The following is a 9388-nucleotide window of genomic DNA, read 5'->3' on the forward strand; positions in this document are numbered from 1 at the left end:
TTATGGTGTAACTAAATTGGTGAGGTTTTTCTCTTAAAAGAATCAAGTTAATTCTGTTTACTTTTGATATTGGATGACAATGTTTTCTTTCTCAGAGAGAGAAGTATTTTCAAAAGGATAACAACTCTGGCTAGTGAAGAGCAAAACACAAAAATTATATTCAGATAAAAATTCTGGTCTCTTATCTGGGTTAAAAATCAGAAAGAAATGGATTTGGTCCAAATTAACGTTTCCCAGTTTTTCAGGTCATAAATATATCTTCTCTTGTTTTTGGCATTGTGTATTGCAGAAAAGCCTTTATATATTGCTTTATATCTCTACACCACACACAGATGTTGTAAGTACTGAACAGAGTTAGCTATAACAAAACAGAAGCTCTGCAGTTCTAAACACAGAAAAGTAGACTGTTGCCGAGGATTATGGAAATGCTCCCAGCACAGACCTCTTACTAGGCAATATTATTTCTTGTTTCTTCTCTGCTGAAAAAGGCACTACTGAAGAGTTAGATGTTTGATGGTCACATTTTGTCTTTTCTCATATGCGATGCAAATTTCTAAAAATGTATTGCAGCTTGTAGACAGTAAATCCAGCACTGATTTATCACTACTGACACTAAAGAGTATAGAACCACTCTTCAAACCTATTTCTCACATTCGTCTGTACCTGAAATTAATAAAAGTGGAAAATATTAAACTCCTTTTCAGGAACAGAATACTAGCAGTGTGCTCTGCTGTAAACAGACTTCACTTTTATGCCACTAAAAAACATAATTAACTATACATAATTAAACTCATTAAACTATGTTTGTTTGTTTGTTTTTGTGCTAAGTACTAGATTTAGAGGAAGTTTCAGGTCCATATCTCTGGTAGAATTATTCAAGTTCAAATGCCTCTCCAGAGCTGGTAAAACTATTTAATCCTCTTGCAGTCAGATCATAGTCAAGTTAGAAGACACTAAAGAGGGAGCTTTGAAGTCAGAAAAGCCACCTGATGTTTGGTCTTTCAAGAAAAAAGCCTAGGGTGTCTAATAGGACAAAGCTCAAATCTTGTGGTCTCATTTGAAATTAAAGGTAACAAAGATACATTAAATATGCATAAATTCATAGATGAAGGTGGAACCTTGAATCAACAAATTCTTGTGTTTACACAGTAGGATTATTTTGAACATTCAGGTATACTGAGAGCTTCTGTAGATCATGACCTCTAACAGGTAGCAGCAGCAGTATGCCAGAGACAGTAGAACAGATGTTAAGTACTACTTGAAATTAGGTTGGGTCAGAAACTGTCTAGGCAAACAGAATCTATCACTGATCTGGACACTGAAAATGGCAGTCTTTCACACCAGCATATCACACTAAAGAAAAAGTTCTTCAACTTCTTCATTTTGATTTAAATATAATCCATATAACATGAGATGTAAAGAAATGTAGGTATTATACTATTTAATTCTGACATTTCTAAATTTTCAAACCAAAAAAGCTAAAAAAACCAGCCATTTGAGAATACTTGCTTTAATGAACAAAGTGGTTTATTATAGTCCTATGCCACCTGGTTAGCAATTAACAGTTATAAATCATGAGAAATCATTGACCCAACATATGATTATGATGGAGAGAACACAAATATCTTTAATGACCATAATTAGACCTATGAAAATTGAAATAAGCAAAATCATTAAAGCAGTCAATGTGTGAGTCAGACGACCACTGAAACTACTCACTACTTCGTTTGCACTATGTAACTCAGTTACATAGGCAAATTGCAGTTCATAATATGCTGTACAGGCATTTTGCAGGAAACCATGTTTAATTTGCTCCTATAGTGGCTTAAGGATACCACCTACTGTGTTTCGAGTACTGCAGCAATACACTGCAAAAAGATAGGATAGAACAGCAAACAGGCCAGGAGCCTTTTGAATAAAATACGTAGTCCAAATTTACAAAAAATGCAACCAAGTAATGCAAATTGCCTATCATTTACTTATATTTCTTATGTCCTGAGCTGTTATTGTAATTAATTTTCTTTGTATCTCCTTTGCAATTGCTAGTTTTGTTTCCATGTTACTGTTCTTTTTGTGTGTTTTGCTTCTTCTTTAACAATTTTCAGCAACCAACATAGCTCACCTATGCAACTACTGTTTCAGAATACACATGCAACAATTCTGCCAATGTAATTGGAGAATCTCTTCAAAGCCGATCTATTTCTTTGTCTGTAGCTTTTCTACATCTAACACATGTGACAAATTCCTTGGCAGTATCAATATGTGTCTGAATTATCCAAAAACACTTCCAAATCTCAGCAAAGTTTAAATGAAGTAAAAATGCCTTTCAAAAGACTAAGGGGTTTTAAATCTATTTGTGTAGAGGGACATATGACTCTGGCAGAATTTTGTTGTTTGAACACAAAGATCTGCAGATTTGTCCTATGTACTGAGGTCCCAGGACTCTGAAATCTGACTCCAACTATATACTTAATTATTTTTCCTCAGTTAAGCAACATTTCTCTAACCTGAATAAAATAATATAGCATTAAGTATGTGGACTGAGAAACACATATAAAGAAACGAAAAAACAAGGCCCAAACCTCATCCAACTGAAAATAAATAAACCTTTTCCTCTGTGACCATGGTCCAACAGTGGAACAGTAGAGAGAGGTTTTGCAAAACCCAACTGGTTTTGCAAAGCAGTTGCAAACCCTGAACAACCTTTAGAAGAAGCTGGCAGACCTCCCAATGTCCTTTCCAACCCAAGTTAGCCTATGATTCTGTGATTCAGTTAAAACAAAACAAAACAAAACAAAACAAAAACACAACAAAAAACACTTTTATACCTGTTCTATTTTCACCAACACTTCAACATAAAGTTTGTATATGTATTTGTTTGTTTGTTTTCAGCACACATAGGATTGAATGGAAACACTGCTTAAAGCTCAGCCACAGATATTAGCAGTAGTTCAACATATTGTATGGTTTCTGTATTTTACTGACAAAGTTGGAGCAATTTATTTGGAAGAAATCTGTTTATCTGCTTTATGCCAAAAATTAAGAGGCAGACTGTAATACTGAAAGTAAACTAGCAGGAACATATTCTCCTGATAGTGGTAAAACTGGTAAAATGCACAGGAATTATGTTTGTGCCCATCAATCTGGTACCAAATCCTAAATAATCTAAGCTGACCATTCTGTCATAGTTTGTGTAACTACATTTTTATACCTGCCTAAATAAAAACTTAATCCAGCAGCCACTGGACACAGACAGTACTTCATGAATTTCAATGTGTTTAATGTGTTTTAATTTGTTAGGAGCTACTTGTTAGGAACTAGGAAAGAGACATTCAGTAAATGTCATAAGTATCTTCTTGGCTCATAATGAGCTACACAGTACTGCATGGAGCATACTGTACAGTTCTTAAATGCTGTTATAAGATATCACATTATTGCTGAAATCTGCACAAAGCAAGAAAACAAGGAACCTTAATAATCTGAACTTTAAAATTATGCAGTATCTCAGTATCTAAACGTATACTTCAAAAATCCAACAAGTCTCCATAGCTAGAACCTACACATAATCACAGCCCAAGTTTAAAATATTACATTAAATATGACAAGATAGTTGATAAATGTGGTGTTATGGTTCAAGGATTTACAGCCAAGATGTGAAAATTGTGAACGGCAACAAGTTTCATAATTTATACATCATTTTAGGAATGTTATGAAAAATGTAGAGGCACTTTAAAAATCAGATCATTGATATATGCATCAATGACTAACTGATATTTAGTGTGTTTTCATGTGTTTTCATGTATTATTTTCTGCTGAGGGACAGATTCCATGGTAGTAGCACTCCTTTTTCCCACCACTGAGGTTCATGCTTGTTGTAGTTTTATTGAAGAACTCATAAAAGTTTGGATTCCCTAAAAACTTTTGTGGCACCTGCCACACTGTATACCATGGGTATGCAGTGAGTACCACTGCTACCCAGTAAGTACTGGAGCAATCCACAAAGAGATTGTTCATTGAAATTATGCATTAAGAAGATGACTGCAAAAATAAATGTGGAATAATAATAATAATAAACTTTTAATAACTATTGAAGAAGTAAAGTAATTGTTTCTTTCTACTTTCCTTGCTGTCGAGACTTAGGACTGGACTAGAGGGTGCTGTGTTAGAAGGTCTGCATGGCCAAGGAAATAAGTGCAACACATAGGGAAATGGCATACACTATACCAGACAGCTATTGTTTGTCACCTAAAGAGTTGTGATACTGGGCACCACAAAAGAGACAGAGCCCCTGTTGACTGTGTGAATTTAAATAATACTGAGTGGACATATATTTCTAGAAAAAAAGGATACATTTTAAATACAGAGTAAACAGAGAAAAGAGTGGACTATTGCTCTGGAAAGCGTTGGCTGACAGCAGACAGATTAATGATCATGAACTCAAGTCATCCATGAAACACCATGAGTAATATAACCTTTGCATATGTGTATATATACAAAACTATCTGAGAATATTATTATGTGTAAAGGTATATTCTGGCAGAGACCCTGCAGTATATCTTGTTCTTCTGCTCATCAGAAAGATCTCTAAATAGTTCTGGAACTTCCTTCTCATAACAGACACTCAAGGATTGTGAACAATATTGAAAGAAAGCCACAAACAAAAAATGAATACCTAAGGACCTGTTTTACAATTAAAGATTCAAAAAACTCAAGCTGTTTCTTTTAACAACAAGTAAGAGGAATAATTTGATTGCTCTATGGAAGTATCTCTATGGAGAGAAGCAAAAATAGGTAAGAAAATGCTCTTTAATCTAGCTGAGAAAATGAAAGAAGAAGTAAAGTTTAGAAGGTAAAGCGACACATTAAAATTCAAAATTAGACACACGTTTCCACCCCAACCAATTAGCAAGTACATCAGTAAATTCTTTTCCTATTGATGCCTTTTGAAGAGCTCTCTTCTAATTTGAAAAGACACAATTATATATGAATTTCTGATCACTGCTGCTTCCTTATGAATAAAGATACAATAAATGATTTTATAAGATGAATGACCATCCTCTATAGAAGGAACAGGGAAGAGGAATGCCATTTTCTTCAGTCCTGTTACAGAACTAGCAAGTTGTTGAAATGTAAACTTAACAGAAGTTTCAGTAGACTTATAGTATAAATGAGTCAAATTATCAAATTATCAGTGGTGTTCCCATGGAAAGAACTTCACTGAGAACAAATAAAAGCCTGAAGTTTTGAGCTGCTTAGGGTTTGGGGTGTTGCAGTTATAGAATTCTTGGCTCTACAGAACATGCATGAAGTTTCTGAGTACTTTTGACTTTGATACTTTCAAAAACAGAAGTGCAAATTCTTAACTTATTTTATAAAAAGACTTCTGCCATGTAATGTCAGTCATGTTTCATTCAGAGTCTAACAAAAGACATCATAATGAAATGGCTCAACAGTGACTGAACAAACTGGAAGGAAAAAAAAACAGTCAAGCTTTCAGTAACATTAGGCAGACAACATTAAAAGATTATATTCTACATTGTCAGTTGTAACAAGAATAATAATTGAAGTCAATTGCCAAATCCAAAGTAATGTAATACATGTAAGTATTCTAGCTAAAAGGTTTCTAGCCATTTTTCAAGTACACTCACAGGCTTAAAATAAGTTGATGATCTAAAAGTAGAATCTTTAAAGAACAGGAGAGTACAAAAATTTTGATTAACTGATCATTTACTATATGCTAAGCATGGAAAGATGGATACTGTGGAACTCAAGCTGTTCTGTAGTTTCCTAGTTTTATTGTATCACTGAGAATCTAAACTAGACCAAGTTGGTTAAATCATTTTATTTACTGCAATATTCATTTTTTCTTTGCTAATTTTTGTGCTAGTGTCTTTGACTAAATTTATCTTCCTGGTTAAGATAATCCTATTCTATCACTAACAGTCAGAAAAACAGCCTTTTTCACCTCTTTCCATGAGATACATATTATATAGATACACCAACCTATCTAGTTGCATCACTTTTCTTCCTTCTTTTTCCTATGAATTATGAATTTCCCTTAGGTACATCAACATTTGACTACACAACTACACAAAATCTAAAACGTTAGCTCTAAATTAGGCAAAAGAAATTGATTCAACTGTAATATATAAAGCAATCTCTATAAATTACTTTAACTCTGGAATTTATCTTAATTCTACAATTTGCTTTCTTTTCATATTTATTCCCATAAATGTGAATTTTACACTTTCACAAAATTCTGACTCTGTGGTTATTCAGTCACCTATTCCACTGGCTTTTTTGAGTTATGCAGCCACTGAACTGTTTGACATAAAAGTCAAACTGTTCACTGTTGCTCAAGTGTGCCTGCCTTGCAGCTGCCTGGTTGTGAGGAGCTTCTGATGCTCCAGATATCCAGTAATCCAACAGTGGATGTCAATCAAGAGCTGCCTTAGCAAAAAATTGCACATATCCTTAAAGAGAGAAAAAGAGCTGCAAACTGTGGCTTTTCTACTCCTTTTCCCCTGTCATTCTCAATGACCAGCCTAGTGTCTAAAAACCCAGTGTCCTGGTTCCAGTTAGGACAGAGTTAATTTTTCCTCATAGTAGCTGGTAGGGTGCTATGTTTTGGATTAGGATGAAAAGAGCGCTGATAACATGCTGATGTTTTAATTGTTGCAGAGCAGTGTTTACACCAGGCCAAGGACTTTTCGGCTTCTTGCTCTGTCCTGCCAGCGAGCAGGCTGGGGGTGCAGCAGGAGCTGGGAGGGGACAGACCCAGGACAGCTGACCCAAACTGGCCAAAGGGGTATTCCATACCATCTGACGTCATGCTAAACAATATATAGGGGTGGCTGGCCGAGGTGGGGGGGCCGGCTGCTCGGGAATAGGCTGGGCATCGGTCAGCGGGTGGTGAGCAATTGCATTGTGCATCACTTGTTTTCTTACACATTATTATTATTAATACTATTATCATTATCACTATTATTATTATTATTGTTATTATTATATTCCTGTCTTAATAAACTGTCTTTATCTCAACTCACAGGCTTCACTTTCCCGTTTCTCTCCCCCATCCCAGAGAGGGAGGGGGGAGGGTGAGCGAACGGCTGTGTGGTGTTTAGCTGCCAGCCGGGTTAAACCACAACACCCAGGAACAGCACAAAATAAAAAATAGCACAACAAGCAAGGTATACCTTTTGTTGAATAATCTTTATCACTGTTATTTGTATGGTGTTAGCAAATTACATGAAAACATTCAATGAGAAACATAAAAACACTGTGAGAATCTCTTCAAAAACTTTGACATGAAAAATGTGTGTACTGCATGTGGGGAATTATGCTTGCCTTTAAAGCTCCACAGTTGAAGATCATACTTTAGCACTCTGGAGTTTGCTTTGTCTTCAGTTATTTTGTTCCAGAATCTTGCCAGAAAGAGCAAGATCATCTAATTCTCTGATTTGTATATTGCTTCTTTAAAAGTTATACCAAAATTATATCTTGGAAAATTCAACTGTTTTCTAATCTACAACTAAATTAACTGAATTAATAAGAGTGAACAGAGTGAAAGAAAGGCTCTTGCTCCTACTATCCCTTTAAGTGGAAAGTTCAATTGATTAATACTATGGAACCAGTAACAATACCTCTATCAAACTCAAGAAATACATAGTTTGGGGTCCAGAAATCTGGGTGATGTTTTTGAGTCAGGCAAGCCTGGATATAAAATTATAGACAGCCCAAACCATCTAAGGAGATTCAAAACTGAAGAGCCGTAGGCTCTTCTCCAACAGAGGAGGAAAATGTTTCTCATGGGCTACAAATTACTTTTTAAACTTTGACACATGCCATTGAAATCTTGTTTAATATCTTGACTGTGGAAAGTAATACACCAATCTGTTCCCCAAAACAAAAACAAAAACAAACAAACAGACAAAAAGTATATACATGTACATATGTATATCAGTTTCTAGCAAGTAATCAACTTTTCAGCATCCTGGCAAGTTATGATTAAGTAGCCAAAGGGGGCAGAGGGCAGATTGCTGGTGATAATGGGCCTGCTGGTCAGTTCCCATTTAAAGAAAGAACAACTTCTTGACTAAATCAAGCATGATGCTCTAGCAGAGACTTTCTCCAGTCTCTCACAATTTATTTCTGAAAAGGAAGTCTACTAATTATCATCAGTTAAAACAGTCTCCAAAGTCAAAGAAAGGTAACTGTATGCTGACATCATCTTCTTCTGTGCTAGGGAAGAATATACATGGCAGGAGACTGACCCAAAGGGATGCCTGTTACTGAAATTGAATGAATAACCTCATGGAAAGAGTAAGAGATACCAATTTGCCATAAAGAAACTTGCTCCAGACTCATGACTCACAGTAATGGTACTTACAGCACCAGGTCTTCTGACTTCCTCACTTACAATTATCCACTTTTCATCCATCTGTGGGGAACAGAGGCCATGAATGAGAAATTCAGTCTTGTGGAGTGTTTTAATTCATGACTTCCATAAAAGGGGAACTGTGTTATAAAACAGTCCTCTCCCTTTCTTTCCTTGATACCATACTCCCACTACCTCAGGAAGCAAAACGTATTTGGCTTTTTGCTAAAGACTTCTGTGATACAGCACAGAAGTCCTACTCTGCATCAGCGAATTGTGACACTTTCTTCCTTACTCTTCACATTACTATATTTTTTAAAGAAATGTACTTCTACAACTCACATTCTATATAGGCTTACTGTCACTGAATATTTTCTCTGCCTAGGCTTTTAGCACAATTGTGTGTAGGAAGTCATTCCTGGGACAAAATATGTGAAGAGAAGAGAAGAGAAGAGAAATCATGGGAGATGCTGACATGCATGGGAGCAAGTAACTTGTGCAGGGTTCTAGGACCTGCCTGAGTACATGGGGACAGAGAGGATTTAGCAAATAGGGAAAATGTGAGATGGGTGTGTGATGAATTGCAGATAGTATTGTACTGCAGTTCTGGTTTCAGAGCTGTAGGAGTACAGAATAAGGGTAGAAGAGCTATAGTGAACTTGGGAGAACAGATGTTTTAGATGTCACTGCTGGTGTCCAAGAGAATGAGAATGGAATTTCCCTTCATTTGTTTCATTTCTCTAGAATTTTCACAACTGTAAATTATAAGCAACCTTACATCTAAGCACCATCTGAGTACACTGCAATAGAATATATGAAAATGTAATTTCCCAGGGTAATCTTGCCAAGGAAACAGACTTCCTTCTAAGCGGCCAAATGGAATAATGCTGGAAACATGTTCAAGGAGGAATGAAACGTTGAAATAATACAGTCCAAAGGAAACTGTAAGATTGGAGAGGTTTTTCCTATGTTAAGTGTTTCAGTTTGTACTCCACTTTTTTTGAAGGCCAT

General features: G+C 35.7%; 1 protein-coding gene across 1 annotated transcript in view; it reads right to left on the bottom strand.

Annotated features, from left to right (window-relative positions):
• The window catches only part of SGCZ (sarcoglycan zeta), a 470225-nt gene that overhangs the window by 440345 nt on the left and 20492 nt on the right, over window positions 1–9388 (bottom strand). Inside the window, exon 2 of the transcript XR_014583197.1 lies at window positions 8390–8440. The gene's annotated coding sequence lies outside the window, so the exon portion shown is untranslated. The remainder of the gene's footprint in view (window positions 1–8389; window positions 8441–9388) is intronic.

This window comes from Anser anser (genome assembly GCF_964211835.1).
Source record: "Anser anser genome assembly, chromosome: 4".
NCBI classification, from domain to species: Eukaryota; Metazoa; Chordata; class Aves; order Anseriformes; family Anatidae; genus Anser; species Anser anser.